The 19282-nt window shown below is 36.7% G+C and overlaps 1 protein-coding gene and 1 pseudogene across 6 annotated transcripts in view; one reads left to right on the top strand and one right to left on the bottom strand.

Annotated features, from left to right (window-relative positions):
- The window catches only part of DACH2 (dachshund family transcription factor 2), a 676921-nt gene that overhangs the window by 24174 nt on the left and 633465 nt on the right, over positions 1–19282 (bottom strand). The window lies entirely within an intron of this gene.
- LOC100609471 (COP9 signalosome complex subunit 8-like) lies at positions 9273–9901 on the top strand (annotated as a pseudogene).

Raw genomic sequence — 19282 nt, 5'->3', positions numbered from 1 at the left:
CCTCAAGTATTGCCATCATCAAATGTGGAAAAGCTTGATCCCCAAATTGTTGTATTTCTTTAAGGAGATGAAATAAAAATAATACAGATAAATGAAAACAGAAAGCTAGTAGCAAAGGAATGAAGACGTACCAGCCTGAGAAAGTGACACAGATACTCTAAAACCAATTATGCTCATTTGCTGTGGATCCTTAGATTAGCAATTTCACATAACAGGCTCCTTTATAAATCATGTATTGGAATTCAGTCATCTTTCAGACAAAATGTTATTCCAATAACAAATATTATGTCCAGTAAAAGGTTTGGAAGAAGTATGACACCCAGTTCTTGTCATTAAGGAGCGGATACATTATTTAGGAAAACAGTGGACACTTAAGCTTGAATCATGTTCATGTGGCATAGATTGTTATTTGCCTCTAGGAGTTCAAAGAAGAGATCACTGTACTTTGGAATGAACCCTTAATAATCTGTTCACTCTCTAGCTGAAAGGCATTCCCACTGTCCTTAGACTAAAGCCCCACAGAACTTCCACGTGATATTAGGTGTTCTAACAAGAAAAGCTTCCTTGCTCAAATTAGTGTTGAGAAAACAGGCCTAAACAATATTTAACAATTTTCCTTAAAGCTAGGATTGCTAGATACATTACAGGGTGCTCTGTGGAATTTGAATTTCAGATAAACAGCAAATCATTGTTTAATATAATTATGTCCAAAATATTCCATAGGACAGATTTAGACTAAAAATTGATGTCTCATTTATCTGAAACTCATATTTCACAGGGCACAGTTTTCCTTTATTTCTAACTTGCTAAATCTTTTAGAGCAGAACATCTCAGACCCCATTTCACAAATCACCGCTAAAGAGCTTACTCTTGTGACCAAATACCAACTGTGTCCCAAAATCCTGTGGAATTTTTTAAAATAAAAAATATGCGAATAATAAATATTAACATATGTTATATGTCAAGATAGGAAGCAGAGAGCATAATGAAGAGCAAAATACACTGGAGCCTGATTGCTTGGGTTTGAATCCCTGCTCTATGATTTGTAGAACCCTGGGAAAGTTGCTTAACCTTTCTATGCCTCAGTTTCTTTATCTATAAAGTTAGGATAATAGTAACACCTACCTCTTAGGGCTGTTATAAATATTAATGAACTACTATTAGCAAAATTGATAGAATAATTTCTGACCCAAAGTAAATGCAATATAAATGTTTATTAAATAAATTAAATGGTATTTGAAAATTTACAGAAGTGAAAGAGGAGTATATAGTCATATATTTGACAACCTAAGCATCTATTAACACCTCATGAAACACAATGTTTGGAAATACCCTTCTCTAGGTAAAAACTGGATGAGCCCAGCTTCACCTTAAATTAGCCCACTTTTGCTTTCCAAGTCATTGAAGGCCTGAAGACACAGGTCAGTGGTTTTTAACCAGGAGCAATTTTGTTGCCCAGAGGACATATGGCAATAGCTACAGACATGTTTGATTGTCAAGACTACGTACTGCTGACATCTAGTGGTAGAGGCCAGTGATGTTGCAAAACGCCCACAAAGCATAGGAAAGAAAGCCCTTCACCCCCGATCACCACTGGATTCCCAACAAAGAATTATCTGGCCAAATGTCAATACTGGTTGGGAAGCACTGTTCTTTCCTATTTTTCATATAGGAAAATCTCAATGAAAGGACAGTTAACTAGATTTCCCTTTCTACAGGTTGAGGATCCCTTATTGGAAAATCTAAAATCTGAAATGCTTCAAAATTCAAAACTTTTTGAGCTCAGACATTAAGCCACAAGTGGAGTAATCCACACCTGACATAATGTGACAGATCACAGTCAAAATACAATAAAAACTTTGTTTCATGCACAAAGTTATTAAAAACATTTTATAAAACTACCTTCAGGCTAAGTTTATAAGGTGTATACGAAAAGTAAATTAAGTTCATGTTTAGACCTGAGTCCCATCCCCAACATATTTAATTATGTATATGCAAATACTGCAAAATCTGAAAAACCCAAAATTAAAAATGATATGGTTTGGACCTGTGTCACTACACAAATCTCACGTCAAAAATCCTCAGTGTTGGAGATGAGGCCTGGTGTTAGGTGATTGGATCGTGGGAGTGGAGTTCTCAAGACAGTGAGTGAGTGAAGAGATCTGGTTATTTAAAAGTGTATGACACCTCCCCATCTATCTCTTCCTCCTGCTCTGGTCATATAAGACATGCTTGCTTCCCCTTTGCCTTCTACCATGATTGAAAGTTCCCTGAGGCTTCCCCAGAAGCCAAGCAGGTGCCAGCATCACGATTCCTGTACAGCCTGTGAAACTGTGAGCCAATTAAACCTGTTTTCTTTATAAATTACCCAGTCTCAAGTATTTCTTTATAGCAGTGCAAGAACAGACTAATGCAGAAAATTGGTACCAGAAGTGGGGTATTGCTATAAAGATACCTAAAAACGTGGAAGCAGCTTTGGAACTAGATAACAGGAAGAGATTGGAGGAATATAGAAGGTCAAAGACAGGAAGATGAGGGAAGGTTTGGAACTTTCTAGAGACTTTTTAAATTGTTATGACTAAAATGCTTATAGTTATGTGGACAACGAAGCCCAGACTGAGGAGGTCTCAGATGGAAATGAGAAACTTATTGGAAACTGGAGGAAAGGTCACTTTTGCTATGCTTTAGCAAAGAGCCTTGCTGCATTGTGTGCCTGCTCTAGGGATCTGTGGAACTTTGAACTTGAGAGTGAGGATTTAGGGTATTTGCCAGAAGAAATTTCTAAAAAGCAAAGTGTTCAAGATGTAGCCTGGCTGCTTGTAACAGTGTATGCTTTTATGTGTGAGCAAACAAATGACCTGATACTGGAACTTATGTTTAAAAGGGGAGCAGGGCATAAAAGTTTGGAAAATTTGCAGCCTGGTCATGTGTAGGAAAAAAAAAAAAAGCCCATTTTCTGGTGAGGAATTCAAGTGGGCTGAAGAAATTTGCATAAGTAAAGAGGAGCTAAATGTTAATAGCCAAGACAATAGGGAAAATGCCTCAAAGGCATTTCAGGGACCTTCCTGGCAGCCCCTTCCATCACAGGCCTTGAGGCCTAGGAGGGAAAACATGATTTCGTGGGCCAGGCCCAGGGCCACACAGCCCTGTGTAGCCTCAGAACACTGCTCCCTGCATCCCAGGCACTCCACCTTCAGCCATGGCTAAAAGGGACCCAGGACTGATACTTTAGAGGAAAAAGCCATAAGCCTTGGCCGCTTTCATGTGGTGTTAAGCCTACAGGAGCACAGAGTGCAAGAGCTGAGGCTTGGGAGCCTGTGCCTAAATTTTAGAGAATGTGTGGAAAAGCCTGGTTCCCCAGGCAGAAGCCTGTGGCAGGGGTGGAGCCCTCATGGAGAACCTCTACGAGTGCAGAGCAGAAGGGAAATATGGAGTTGGAGCCCCCACACAGAGTCCCCATTGGGGCACTGCCTAGTAGTGGAGCTGTGACAGGGGGCCACCATCCTCCAGAACCCAGACTTATGGATTCACCAACAGCCTGCACTATGAACCTAGAAAAGCCACAGGCAATCAACACTAGCCCTTGAGAGTAACCGTGGAGGTTGAACCCTGCAAAGCCACAGGGGCAGATCTGCCCAAGGCCTTGGGAGCCTATTGTACTAGTATGCCCTGGATGTGAGACATGAAGTCAAAGGATACTCTTTTGGAGCTTTAAGATTTAATGACTGCGCTGCTAGGTTTCAGACTTGCATGGGGCCTGTAGCCCATTTCTTCTGGACAATTTCTCCCTTTCAGAATGGGAGTATTTACCCAATGCCTATACCCTCATTGTTTTTTGGAAGTAACTAACTTGTTTTTGTTTTACAGGGTCATAGGCAGAAGGGACTAGCCTTGTCTCAGATAAGACTTTGGACTGCAAACTTTTGAGTTAATGATGGAATTAGTTAAGACTTTGGGGTACTGTTGGGAAGGCATGATTGTATTTTGAAATGTGAGAAGGGCATGTGATTTGGGAGGGGTCAGGGCAGAATGATATGGTTTGGATCTGTGTCCTTACCTACATTTCATGTCAAACTGTCATCCCCAGTGTTGGAGATGCAGCCTGGTGGGAGGTGATTGGATCACTGGGGGAAAGTTCTCATGAACGGTCTAGCACCATCTCCTGGTGCGGTTCTCATGATAGTGAGTGAGTCAGTTCTCATGAGATCTGGTTATTTAAACATGTGTGCCAAGACAGGCTTGCTTCTCCTTTGCCTTCTGCCATGATTGAAAGTTTCCTGAGGCCACTTCAGAAGCTGAGCAGATGCCAGTATCATATTTCCTGTACAGCCTGAAGAACCATTATCCAATTAAACCTCTTTGCTTTATAAATTACTCAGTTTCCGGTGTTTTGTTATAGCAATGCAAGAATGGACCAATAATGGAAACATGTCTGGTCTGAAGCATTCCAGATAAGCGATATTCAAACTGTAGAGAATGTAATAAGCTTAATAAGAAAAAAAGTCAAATAAAAATTTAGAACTATCAAAATGCTTTACAAGGTGTGTTTTAGAGTGTTTATGCATTTCACTTGAGATTGCCACCTGTATGATTTGCTCAAATGGTATCTTCTTTGTGAAACCTATACTGACCATCCCATTTAACACTGCAACCTGCACCCCTATTTCTACCTCATTGAGACAATTTATTTTGTTCTGTAAAATTAAGCCCCATTTAATATACAATATAATATATTTATTTTATTAAATATTTTATTCCAGTACAATTGAATCTTTTTGAGGGTAGTGACTTTTTTCTGATTTTTATTTGCTCACTGTTGTCTCCTCAGTATCTAGAATAGTCACCATCATGTGTCTATCTATAACATATGCAATGATATTTGATATGTAGACTGGTAACCTTAAAGCCCTGTAAGATTTCAAATCATCAGATTGATTCCACTATTTCTTTTTTATTCAAAAAGACAAGATTGTACACGAATATATAATTTATGTATTTATTTATTTACAAATATGTGGTAGAATGAAGGAAGAAAGGGGATGGAGGTAAAGAGCTTCTGGTCAACTCTTAGTCTCTCCAATAAAATAAATGATTACTATAATCTACAAATATTGTGACAAACTGAAATTTTACAATTTCGAAAAATAGCTTGTATAGTTGTCACAGAATGTCTAGTGTAAATTTATTGAACTTGTCTACATAGCATAGTCCTCTGAGCAAAAAAATTTAAAGCATAAACCTTTCTCTCCCACACACATAGTTTCCCAAAATCTCTGAGATGATCTATTGTTATATCAGAGATAAAGCAGACCTGACTGATTTTTTGGAGTAACTCTATATTTTATAGAGCCTAGAAATACAAAACTGCTGAGGTTCCAGAAACAGACTAGAAGTTGATCTAAAATCTGCAAAGAAAAACAAGAACTTCTGATACAAACAAACAAAAAGCACCAAAGGCATGTACAAGTCCCTTCTCCAGAAAACCAGCCTGGCTACCTCTGTGTAAAAGGCTGCACAAAAAAATAACATTTTATGAGTGCCAAGTAACATTATAACAGTTTGCATCATAAATTGGCAAACAAGTGGCAGGATTGGGAATGGGGTAAGGTAGAAAGAAAGCTGCTGTTTTAAAGAGATGTGTTTGGGATAGATGGAGGAGGAGGGCACCCATTTCCATAAATTAGATGACCCTTCCAGGTGATAATGTTTTGTCACTCCGGCTCATTTGTAAAATGGCTTTGTGCCTTCCCTCTGAAATCTGAGTATGCCAGCCATCGTGGTCCCTCAGTGGCAGCTTTCAACCTGACGTGTCAAGTCAGCCATGTTGCCCATATTCCCCAGGATTCTAATATAGGTTTGCTTTTAGTCTTACTGGGGGCTCAGGCATCTGGCTGGCTGAAGAGGCTGCAAAGCAGATTTCTCATTTTGCTTCCCTGCCAGGAGACATCCAGTCTTTTTTTTTTTTTTTTTCAACCAAGAAAGAAACTTCTCTTCTTAATCTGGCACAGATCAGGAAGGGAAATTTACTGTTCTGACCTGGCAATTCAGGTGCCAAATTTAAAAATCACTGCTTTCATATTTGATTAGTTAACTTATCTGACTGAGTAGAAAGAGTCAATGGAAGGTAGAAGGAAGCAGGTTATTCATCCAGCACTTTAGAGCATAGTTCTCAAACTTTACCATGCATAAGAATGCACTGAAAGTCTTTTAAATACACATTCCTTGCTTCCAGAGTTTCTTACTCAGTAGGTATAGAGTAGAGCCTGGCAATTCGAATTTCTAATAAGTGCCCAATTGATGCTAAAGTTGCTGGTGTGGGAATGACAATTCAAAAAACCACCGGGCTATATAAAGGTTAATTTTTGCTACATTTACAAGATTTTAATATTGCTTCCTATCACAATATATTTTTTAACTAGTTATTTTTCACATTTCAAAAAATCGTTTCAAAAATGATACCTAATTTTAAGGATGTATTGCCAAAGCTTCAAGAAATCGAATAAAATTAAAGACATATATCAACCAGTTGGTTTTCTAGATATAGAGGTTGTGAAAATCAATTTACACTGCAGAAAAACATGCATAATGGGCCAATTTGTAACAGATTCAGGAAACAAAATAGTAAAAAACATAAGCCTATACAAATAAAAGGAAAATATTTTTCCAAGAATGAATTCTATGGATTATAAATTTACTTGTATCCAAGAAAGGTATAAAGAAGATATTTTAGAGGATTAAGATTAAAAATTAAAGATAATTCAAAATCAGAATGACACTATCACGGAAAACTTGGGAAAACAGTCTGTATAACACAGAATTCACAGTTTGTCACCTCCTATAAACTCTTTCATGAGGAACATGCCCTTAATTACACAGATTTGACATTTTTATCAATATGCTCACTAATAACTGTGCAATTATACCTGTTTGTAATCTACGCATATTCACATTTTCATGTTACCACAGTACTAATGATAGACAGTTCTGTTTTCATTAGTCATCTCCTTCTCTTGTTCACGCACATGCACGTATGTGCACATACCCACAATCACTGAGAATATATACTGATATTTCAGTCTTAGCTAAAATATGGAGGCAATGGGCTTGGTACAGTGGCATGAATCTGTAGTTCCAGCTATTCAGGATGCTGAGGTAGAAGGATCACTTGAGCCCAGGAGTTTGAGGCTGCAACGCACTATGATCATGCCTACAAATAGCCACTGCACTCCAGCTTGGGCAATGTAGTGGGACTCCACCTCTTCAAAAAATTTAAAAAAAAATTGATGCACTGAGCCATCACGTGTTTTATACAAAAAATTAAGGGTTTTCCTAATAGATGAGTTTGATACCATAATTTCAATACTGTTATAAACTTAGCTAACTCAAAATGACCCTAATATTTTTATTTTAGAAAGCTGAATTTTATTAAAAATATATATTTAATTAACAAGGCAAAGCACTGCAATTTTCACATTTTTTTTCTTGTCCTGTGTAATATAGACATTAAGATAATAAAAACTGTTGCGCCGGGCACAGTGGCTCATGCCTGTAATCCCAGCACTTTGGGAGGCTGAGGTGGGCAGATCACTTGAGGTCAGGAGTTCAAGACCAGCCTGGCCAACATGGCGAAATCCCATTTCTACTAAAAATACAAAAATTAGCCAGGCACAGTGGCAGGTGCCTGTAATCCCAGCTACTCGGGAGGCTGAGGCAGGAGAATCGCTTGAACCCAGAAGGCGAAGGTTGCAGTGTGCCGATATCACACCACAGCACTCCAGGATGGGAAAGAGAGTGAGACTCCATCTCAAAAAACAAACAAACAAAGAAACAAACAAACAAACAAAAAAAAGCTGTTGCTTCTCACCTGAAAATTTCTTAAGTTTTATCAAAGAAGTTTGTATCTATTAGTAATGCTTAATTTAACAACCTTTACCAAAAGCACAATCCTAGTTTTAGACGCTGTCTATTGCTATGAAAATTCATACCATCTTATGGACACTCTTTTTCTGATAAAAATAATAATAAAATAATTCATAATATATATCCAAAGAGGCAAGGATGTGTAAATGCCAGCACTAGAACACATGAATGTGCCATTTTGTTTTGTGTTTTAATGCTGCCTCTTCCCCATCTTCATTTCTAGTTTGTGGGGACTGATTCAACTTTACTTTCTTCTATTTCAATATTCTCACCTTACTTAATGACTTTTATCAGAAACACTTTTGAGTTCCTAGTTGTGCATTGTATTGTGGCATAAATCAAAGTGGTATAAATTGAAGAGTGTGGTGGTGATTTTCTCTAATACCTATTAGACAAAGAGGAATTTTTTCAAAAAATTTTTCAATTAATTAGAAATCTTTCAAAAATGTATCATGCAGTTGAACGTAAATGATTATACAAAGGTTAATCATCTGATACGTCCCTTTCTGATTTTAACTTATTTCCTATGAGTCTGCCTTCTTCTTATAGCACAATAAACATTACTGAATGTCTCTGTGTGTTGGGATGTTACACAGTGACCCTATTTGTAGAATATAAAGATCTACCTCAGAGTGTTTGTGGGAAGTTTAAAGGGAAAAACTCAAATGCAAAACACTTAGCATGGTACTGAGCATATAGTTGGCCCTCAAAAAGATGAGCTACATCTGAAGCTATGCTAGCCTTCTAGATCTGGAATGTTCAAGAAAAAGAAGTGCACTGAATATACATTGATTCCAGGATTTACCCAATAAATTCTTTAAAAAAATTTACTCTGGTAAACTGAGTGAAGAATTTACTTAATGTGTCAAGAATTAATAAAGGTATTATAGCATTGTATTTTGTCTTCCTAACAACCAGGCAAAAGAATAAACTTGTAATTCTGTAAGTGAACTCTCTCAGATTAGCTCTAAAGTAGTTTGAGCCTGAAGTCTTCAAACTACCTGAGTAGTCTGAATTAACGACCCATCCTGCTTCAGCTCTCCCTCCATGGGCAGCACCCACTGTCCAACCAGTCCGAACGAGATGAGCCAGGTGCCTCAGTTGGAAATGCAGAAATCACTTGCCTTCTGCATTGATCTCCCTTGGAGCTGCAGACAGGAGCTGTTCCTATTTGGCCATCTTGCCAGCCACCGAGTCGCATTTTCCCCTCAAATTTAATTTAAGTTGTATATTTATTCCCATGCAGACTTGCAAGTTTAAGATAAGTGTACTTTCTACTAAGAATATAGGAAAAGGGGGACAGTTTGGGGTCTGGCTGTTGGGAAGGGGTGGCCGCAAGACAGGCTGGGAAGATGCCAGTGGCAATGATGAAGGAAAGTGTCTTCAGTTTCAAAAAGTTGTTGGATCAGTGCGAGAACCAAGAGTTCCAGGCTCTTGGAGGAACTGCTGCACCCCCAGTGTATGGTCAGCTTCTAGCTTTTTATTTGCTCCATAGCGACATGAATAATCCAAGATATCTTTGGGAAAGAATACCACCTGCTATAAAATCTGCAAATTCTGAACTTGGGAGAATTTGCTCAGTAGGAAAAAAATTCTGGCATAGAGATTTCTTTGGGATGTATACAACCCTCAATGCTTACCAGTAGCCTAAGATGTTCCAGTCAATTATGGAAGCACTTAGAGATACAACAAGGAGATGAGCCTTTGCCCTGCCCTCTCAAGTGTATATCTCAATAATCGTTGATGATTTTGAAGCCTTTTTTGGATATCCTGTAGAAGAGGCTGTGAAAGGTATATTAAAACAAGAATGGCAAGCTGACCCAACCATAAGAATGGTTATGCCCAGAAAGCCAATTGCAAGGGCCCTGGATGTTTCTTTTAACAAGTTTATTCCCTTGCCAGAGCCAATTCCAGTTCACCCATCCCCAGTGAATAGCAGTTATCCAGACTGACGGGTTATGTGGCTTTCCTTGATAACTGATTTATCATCCTGAGTTTAAGATCCACCTTCAGAATCCTGTATATTGACAAATATAGAAATGTAAAGTTTTTATTTTCAATTTGTTGCATAGATGAAGCACCTCAGCATTTCTTACTATGTGATAAAATATACATATAAAGTACAATGTTTTATGTACATTTTGTTCTTAAACATTATGCTGAGTAGTTGTTAAAACAGTTCTCACTTTGTAATATTTAACAGTCTGGATGGAGCCTCTCATTACTACAGCAGTTAGTTTGTTTTTTAGTGACTTGTGAAATAAGATTTCCTGTTTCTTGTAGAACAGTGGTTGTCAACTATCTTTTGTCTGTGCAGATGCCCCAGCACATACCACACTCTCATCTGTACCATTGTTGGATAGTGGAAATGATTCATTTGGAGTTTGAGGGCAGTATCTGTATTGCTAGAGCTTATGATTCACCCTCTTTGGAGACTACGCTCTCTTTTCTCCCCAACTTCTGAGATCCACTAATGTAAAATGCAGAAATATGTCTGAGGAACAAATAAACCATTTTTATACTAAACCAGTTTGTTAACTTTAGATGTTTTCCAATACTATGAGTACATCTATTGCTGGCAGTGGAGGGCTTGCCATGAAAATATGACTTCTTTAAGACGTTCATGAGAAGTATTAAGTTGTATTATTTCCTTTTATAAGATGGGAAAAGTTAAGTGTGGAACGCATTATATGGAGAAAGAAGCAATTAAGATATGTGATACACTTTGTACAACTATCCAATGGCCTACTGATTGCTTGTATTTATCCTTTGGGTCAAGTTCTGCCCTTTGCAGAAATACTAAACAAGTCTTTCATTCTCTGTGTGACACCTTTCTGAATATTTGAAGTTGCTGTTTTATATCTACAGGTTAAAACAGCCCTTAGTTCATTTATTCTGCTTTTGTTCAATAAATACTTAAATGAAAAAAAGAAAATATGAAAAATCTATCTTAATTTTTCCTGGCAAATTCGACCTTATTTTATTAATGCTAAAATTCCTTTACTTACTATTGTTACAAATATTTACGGATCCATATGGAATGGCAAATGTTGAAGTGAAGACACTACAGACATATTTCACTTTTGCTAATAGCCCTAGTACTTGAGAATTTTTTTCTCATTTTTCTATCATAAGTGCTTTAGTTTGAAAGAAGAATCTTAAGCGTTTACTGAATATAAAACTATGTCTATGCTGAGGCTGGGTTTATGCAGACAGTAAGAGTGTGATGCTTTTAGTAGCCTGCAAATATAAATATATATTATATATATACTTATGTATGTAAAATAAATATTTATTAAACATCTTTAACATCTGTCAAAGCTTGAAATGTAAAGAGAAACATAGTCAGTTCTCAACTTCCAGTGACATTTTAGTCACTATCATTTTCTCCTCTTATCTTTCCCAATTGGATTCTATCCTTATACACACAGTAGTTGCCCCTTATCTGTGATTTCATTTTCCAAAGATTTCTGTTACTCCTAGTAAATGGCAATCAGACAACAGGGGAGTACAGTACAATAAAATGTTTTGAGAGAAAGAGAGACCACATTCACATAACGTTTACACAGTATATTGTTATAGTTGTTCTATATTTCCATCAGTTATTGTTGTCAATTTATTACTATGCCTTATTTATAAATTAAACTTTAACACATGTATGTATGTATAGAAAAAAAAAAACAATATGTATGGGGTTCAGTACTCTTCACTGTTGTAGGCATCTACCAGAGGTTTTGGAACATATCCCCTGCAAATAAGGTGTGACTATTGTACTCAGAGCCAATGATACTTCTTTAGGGGAAACACTATTTTTAAGATATACTTCACATGAAGCCCTACAAAATTCAGCGATTAGTATTAAATGCAGATGTTTCACATTTTCTGTTTTTATGAATGTGTAAATATTGTGAACTCAATAACCAGAGAAATTCTGCAACATGAAGAAAGGAAAATAAAGAGAAAATTAATATGTAAGGTCTTTCAATACTAATATCTTGTAATCAGACTTAAACAAAACACCCAAAATTTCTGCCCTAAATTCCAATTCTATGAAATTGGTATATTTTTTGAGTCATTTATTTGGATAAAGTGCTTTAAAAATCAACATTATAACATTTGAGTCCCATGAAGTTATTTTCAGTTTAGTATTGAGAGGTGAAGCCAGCTGGACTTCCTGGGTTGAGTGGGGACTTGGAGAACTTTTCTGTCTAGCTAAAGGATTGTAAACACACCAACGAGCGCTCTGTGTCTAGCTAAAGGTTTGTAAATGCACCAGTCAGCACTCTGTAAAAATGCACCAATCAGCGCTCTGTGTCTAGCTAAAGGTTTGTAAACGCACCAATCAGCACTCTGTAAAAACGCACCAGTCAGCGCTCTGTGTCTAGCTAAAGGTTTGTAAACGTACCAAGCAGCACTCTGTAAAAACGGACCAATCAGCAATCTGTAAAATGGACCAAGCAGCACTCTGTAAAAACGGACCAATCAGCAATCTGTAAAATGGACCAATCAGCACTCTGTAAAATGGACCCATCAGCAGGATGTGAGCAGGGCCAAATAAGGGAATAAAAGCTAGCCACCCAAGCCAGCAGCGGCAACCTGCTCAGGTCCCCCTCCACGCTGTGGAAGCTTTGTTCTTTCGCTCTTCACAATAAATCTTGCTGCTGCTCACTCTTTGGGTCCGCACTACCTTTACGAGCTGTAACACTCACTGAAAAGGTCTGTGGCTTCACTCCTGAAGTCAGCGAGACCACGAACCCATGGGGAGGAACAAACAACTCCAGACGCGCCACCTTTAAGAGTTGTAACACTCCCTGCGAAGGTCTGCAGCTTCACTCCTGAAGTCAGTGAGACCATGAACCCACCAGAAGGAAGAAACTCCAGACACATCTGAACATCTGAAGGAACAAACTCTGGACACACCATCTTTACAAACTGTAACACTCACTGCGAGGGTCCGTGGCTTCATTCTTGAAGTCAGCGAGACCAAGAACCCACTGGAAGGAATAAATTTCAGACGCAGTATCATATGTTAGCCATTTCTGCATTTGTTCTGAATCTGCCTTCATGTTTGCTTTGGATAACCTTAAGGAACAGGCGGCCGGGAGCGGTGGCTAACGCCTGTAATCCCAGCACTTTGGGAGGCCAAGGCAGGTGGATCATGAGGTCAGGAGATCGACACCATCCTGGCTAACATGGTGAAACCCCGTTTCTACTAAAAATACAAAAAATCGGCCGGGCGTGGTGTCACGTGCCTGTAGTCCCAGTTACTCGGGAGGCTGAGGCGGAAGAATGGCATGAACCCAGGAGACGGAACTTGCAGTGAGCAGAGATAGCGCCACTGCACTCCAGCCTGGGCGACAGAGCGAAGATTCTGTCTCAAAAAAAAAAAAAAAAAAGAACATGCTTCCATCACCTGAACAGCTATATCTACTCACTTCACTTAGAGATTTTAACTTCCTTAATTCTATTTGGTCACTAGGGAAGATCACTTTGCTCACTGCCTTTCTGTCCATTGTCACCTCTCCTGCATTATTCATTTCCCATTAGGCATTTTTCCAGTGTGAATGGCTAAATACTGTATTTTTAACATGGCATTGAAATTACTTCCTCTTCTTGGCTAATGACAAGATATTTGATCTTATCTCCAGTTAAAATACCTATATTAACAGATGGTGAAGTGCATCATAGTCAGCCTATGATTCTCAACCACCATCAACATCCCAATTTCTCAGGAGACTTTACTAATAATCCATGTAACCATCTAACCTTACCTACCACTGTCTCTGACAGTTGGCATATTTTAAAAAATTATGAGGGTGAAAAGCAATACAATATGTATTCAAGTTTGAACACTGATGTGTATTGCTTTATTGCCACTGCTACAAGTTTCCAGAAGATACTTTCCCATCTGGATACTTACAACATGTGTTTTCTTCCCCCATTTGCCTAGAAAATTGACTCACTGGTTAGCAAAATTCTACTATTGATACCTTGTAGCTTTTTAAACATTGTCAACCCAAACCTTTGAAGCATATAGGGGTTGCATTTTCAGGTCCCAGGTAATTATTTCTTATTTGCTTTTCAATGGAATAATACATGTTGTAAAGGAAAACTTTACCTTTATGTTTTTCCGTGCTTAGACTTCACAAATGTTATATCCCGTATCAGCACCGAGGCCAAAAACTATAACACAATAGTGGTAGTATCCCCACAGATATAAAATACTCCTACTAAAATTAAGATGTAAAATAAGAACAATTACTTAGGTCTCCTGTAATAAAAGAATGGTCTTAAAACTGTATTACTCATAATAATACTGACATTCCCATTAGTACTGTGGCATACGCTTTCAAAGCTGTATACCCTGTTCAAATGGCGTGGTGTCTTTTTGCAATACTGTTTGTGTCCAAGCAGATACAAGGTTTATAGAGAATGCATGTAGGGAGCCATAAAACTGGTGGTAAACATATTTCTCCATGGTATTTTAGTACTTGGAAAAATTAATCACAGGGAAATGTTTTGTTGTAAATATCTTAAAAGCCTTATACAGGCAATGGCTTCCCATAGCACCTGTTTAAATAATTTTAAGAGTGAGAATAGGTCTTCTTATATACCAAAGCCCACATTCTTTAAATTTCTTTGATTTTTACATGTCTTGCTTTTGAAATTTAAAAAAGATTTAAGTACAATGCACTTTGTGTGCTAGTATGACAATGAATAATCAGACTTCCAACTTGCAATGTTACCATGTTTTCCAAAATGAATCCAGGAAATACATTTTCACATCAGCATAGGTTTTACTCTTTCTGTACAAGGTATCATTTGATGACTATAATTTGGCAAATAAAAATGACATGTTACATGCTCAATGTGCTTTACGTGTTTGTGTAAGTTTTGAATGAGCCAGAGTAGAAAAATAAGCCTTCAAAGTAGAGAACATTAGAGTTTAAATTAGAAGCAAAAACAGTTTAATGATAAATTCAGAATTTTTGGAATTGAAATTTGGAAATATTTGTTTCTGTTTTTATGATCTTTCTTGCTATTACACTTTGCCTTCTAGTAAGTCCTCAGAAATTTTATTTATGTTTGTAAATGGGAACCGTGTGTGATGTGTGTGTATTCTCTCCCTACCCTTCAAGATAGAGTAAAATGGCACTTCCCACATCCTTCCTTTATCCCAAAGAGTGTATTCTCTTATATGTTTCTCAATAATCAATTTTATTAACTAGTACCTTTCTTCAAAATGTACTAGCAAACAATCCACAGAATAAAGACACACTACACCTATTGAATGGGAGAAAATATTTGAAAACCACTCATCCCACGAGGGTCTAATGTTCAGAATATACAAGGAACTCAAACAACTCAATAGCAAAAAAACCCCAAAAAACCAAAAACCTAATAATCCCATTATAAAGTGGGCAAAGACATGAATACACATGTCTCAAAAGAAGACATACAAATGGCCAACGGGTAGATAAAAAAGGCTCCACATCACTAATTATCAGGAAAATGCAAATTAAATCCACAATGAGATGTCATCTTAGAATGGCTATTGTTAAAAAGAAAAAAAAATAACAGATGCTGGAGAAGATGTGGAGAAAAGGGAACTGATACAAAGTTGATAGGAATGTAAATTAGTACAGTCACTATGAAAAACAGAAGGAGATTTCTTGAAAAACTAAAAATAGAACTACCATATGATCCAAGAATCCTACTACTGGATATTTTTCTAAAGGAAAAGAAATCAATATATCAAAGGAATATCAGAACTCTCATGGTTTTGTAGCATTATTCACAATAGCAAAGATATGGAATAAACCAAAGTGTCCATCACGGGATGAATGGATAAAGAAAATGTGGTATATATACACAATAGAATACTACTTGGCCATAAAATAGAATGAAATCCTGTCATTTGCAGCAACATAGATGGAATAGGAGGTCCTTATGTTAAGTGAAATAAGCTAGGTACTGAAATACAAATATTATATGCTATCACCCATATGTGGGAGCTAAAAAACATCTCATGTTGGTAGAGAGTAGAATGATAGTTATCAGAGGCTCGGAAAGGTATGTGTGTTGGGGGAAGGAGATGAAGAGGTTAGTTAATGGGTACAATCATATAATGAAATAGAAGGAATAAGTTCTAATGTTTGATAGCAGGATAGGATGACTATAGTTAACAATAATATATTATATATTTCAAAATAGCTAGAAGAGAGCATTTGAAATGTTCCCAACACATAGAAATGGCAAATGCCAGAGGTGATGAATACCCTAAATACACTGACATGATCATTTCACATTCTACGCTTGTGACAAAATACCACATATCTTGCATAAAATATACAAATATTATATATCAATAAATTTTACTGGCAGTTTCCAATTGTTTTGCAAAAAGAATAAAGTTATAATAAGGAAATATAAAACCTCCACCTGTTATCTAGCTGCCTCTTTTTAAAATTATGTAACATGCCTGCCAAAATATTGAAGCCTAAACAAGAATCATTCCTCCCTGCCTCTTAAAGATGTCCACCCTTTTGAAGAAAGCAAAGACATAGTACAAAAACTTTTCACTTTGAAATCCTATGCAGTGTAAATTTTCTGACCACACATATAGAATCTCATACTATCTACTAAAATACGTTCTTCAAATGTTATTTATATGCTTTATCAGTAATCAAATAATCTGTAAAACAAACCCCCATAACACAAGTTTATCTATGTAACAAACCTTTACTTGTACCCCTGAACTTAATATAAAAGTAAAAAACTTCACATGTTAACGTCTTAAATCTCTAGTTAGACTTAAATTATTTGAGAGTGGGGACTATGACCTACTTATTCTTTTTCCTCTGCAGAGGCTATCATTTTGCTTTATACACAGTAGACATTCAATAAATATCTGTTTTCTAAATTACATATGACAGAAAGTCATGTGAACATTTGAAATAAGCTAGAGCTTCCTAGAGAGCACATATTAAGGCTTAAAACACAAAAGCCTAAAGGTAAATGGATTCCTAGACTGAATTCCTAGAAACTTCCCATGATTCTTAATTTAAGGAAAGAGCACTCAACAGGTTACCATTCATTCTGTTGAATGTGGTTGAAGTGGGATTGTTCAATATTGTAAACATGTCTAGTGGTCAGAAAGCCAGTAATTAGAAGAGGATTTGAGGTATTGATTCACTGCTTATCAAATGAATATTCCCTAAATTCAAAATGAATGGGTTTCTGTAAGTGGAAAAGAAGTGTCGTATGATTCTTCTAGCATTCCTGGAGATCATTTCTTTAAGTAGTGTTCTATGCTTAGTGTGAACTAGGTTCTTACTCTCTGAGAGTTAATTACCAAATTGTTTTATGTCCTTAGTAACAACATACTACAGCTGACCCTTGAACAATATGGGTATGAACTGTGCAGGTCCACTTACACAAATTTTCTTCCACCACTGCCACCCCTGAGACAGCAAGACTAACCAGTCCTCTTCCACCTTCTCAGCCTACTCAACATGGAGACAGTAAGGTTGAAGACCTTTATGATTATATACTTTCATTTAATAAATAGAAAATATATCCTCTGTTCCTTATAATTTGCTTAATAACATTTTCTTTTTTCTAGCTTACTGTATTGTAAGAATACAGTATATAATACATGTAACATACGATATATGTTAATTGACAATTTACATTATCAATAAAGTTTCCAGTCAACAGCAGGCTATCAGTAGTTTTAAGTTTTTGGAGAGTCAAAAGTTATACATGTGGCCAGTCATGGTGGCTCATGTCTGTAATCCAAGCACTTTGGGAGGCTGAGGCAGGAGGATCGCTTTTAGCCATGAGTTCTAGACCAGGCTGGGTAACATAGAAAGACCCTGTCTCTACATTTTTTAAATTATCCAGCCATAGTGGTACACATCAGTAGTCCCAGCTACTTGGGAGGCTAAGGTGGAAGATTCCTTGAGCCCAGGAGGTTGAGGTGGCAGTGAGATATGATTGCATCACTGTACTCCAGCCTGGGCAATAGAACAAGACACTGTTGCTTAAAACAAACAAATAAACAAAGAGTTATACGTGAATTTTTGACTGGAGGCAGGTGGTGGTTACTGCCGCAACTTCTGCATTGTTCAAGAGTCAATGGTATTTACAATGTAAAGTGGATCTATTCTATTTAAGTTATAATATTTAGAAGAATTTTAAATTTGTGGATTCTAATCTCTTGTGTACTTGTTCTTTATTACATACAACAAATATAATTTAATACTGAATGCTGTACTTTCAAAAAAGACTAGCCATAGCTGTATACAACTTGAGCTGTGTCTATGCATACGACTATATTGACCCTTATTGTTGAATCATTTGGGTGTAGAACATTTAGTAAATTCAAACAAAAAGAAACCAAATCAATTATCTTGCAAAGTTGACATCTTTTCAGATTGAATTGATTGTCCAATTCAATTTTAATGACAAATCTCTGTGTGTGTGCATACATGTGTATGATAGTCAAGTGCATATAAAACGTAAAGCTACTCTCTCCATTTCTACCAAGAAACACAGTACACATGTGAAATATTTTTCTAGGCAAAATAAAATAATTTCCATAGTACTGAAGTATTATCTAAAATTGAATTACAACCGAGAAAATCAATTATTCATTGTAATTTTACTTTGGTTAATTCCATTCCTCCACCTTTGTCAAAATGTACATCATTAGGGAAATAGGTGACATCTATTTCTATTGCCTTGACAAAAAGGTAGTTTTATGAGTCCTTTTGGCATCATATTTTATATGCAAAAATGTTACCTCTATGCTGTAGCATCTCCATACACAGAAAATGCATTTACACACAAATGTATAGTATTTAACTACATTTTATCTTCTTATCTCCCTTCAGTGTTATTTATGCACATGGCCATATCTTATACTTTGCTCAAATTCATTTATTAGAACCAAGGTAGAGCTATATCGTGTTATCTAGGGCTTAAAAGATGGCAGACTCCTTTTCACACCTTTTGAATAAACACAATGATTTAGAACATTTTCACTGAAAATAATTAAAAGACAGGGATATGTTTTATAAATTGTATAGAGCATTTGAAATAGACTTCATTTATTGTTTTTGGAATTTTTAAAAAAATTATTGATACCAGATGCAACCTTTTGGGTTTTAATGGTTTCAAGAGGTTGTTGCAACCTAAAAGTTAGGGTAAATGTATTTGTGTTAGCCATGCAAACTAAACACTATCCAAATATTCAATCATCCTTTAAAGATCTAACCTAAGATTGAATACCTGATGCTGGAAAGCCACACAAAAATTCCATCAGAGACAAGGGTGATTCCCTTCTTTCACAAGGAAG

Source organism: Pan troglodytes, chromosome X (genome assembly GCF_028858775.2).
Source record: "Pan troglodytes isolate AG18354 chromosome X, NHGRI_mPanTro3-v2.0_pri, whole genome shotgun sequence".
Taxonomy (NCBI): Eukaryota; Metazoa; Chordata; class Mammalia; order Primates; family Hominidae; genus Pan; species Pan troglodytes.
The sequence above is the reverse complement of the archived record's forward strand: the minus strand, read 5'-3'. Positions and strand labels throughout refer to the sequence as shown.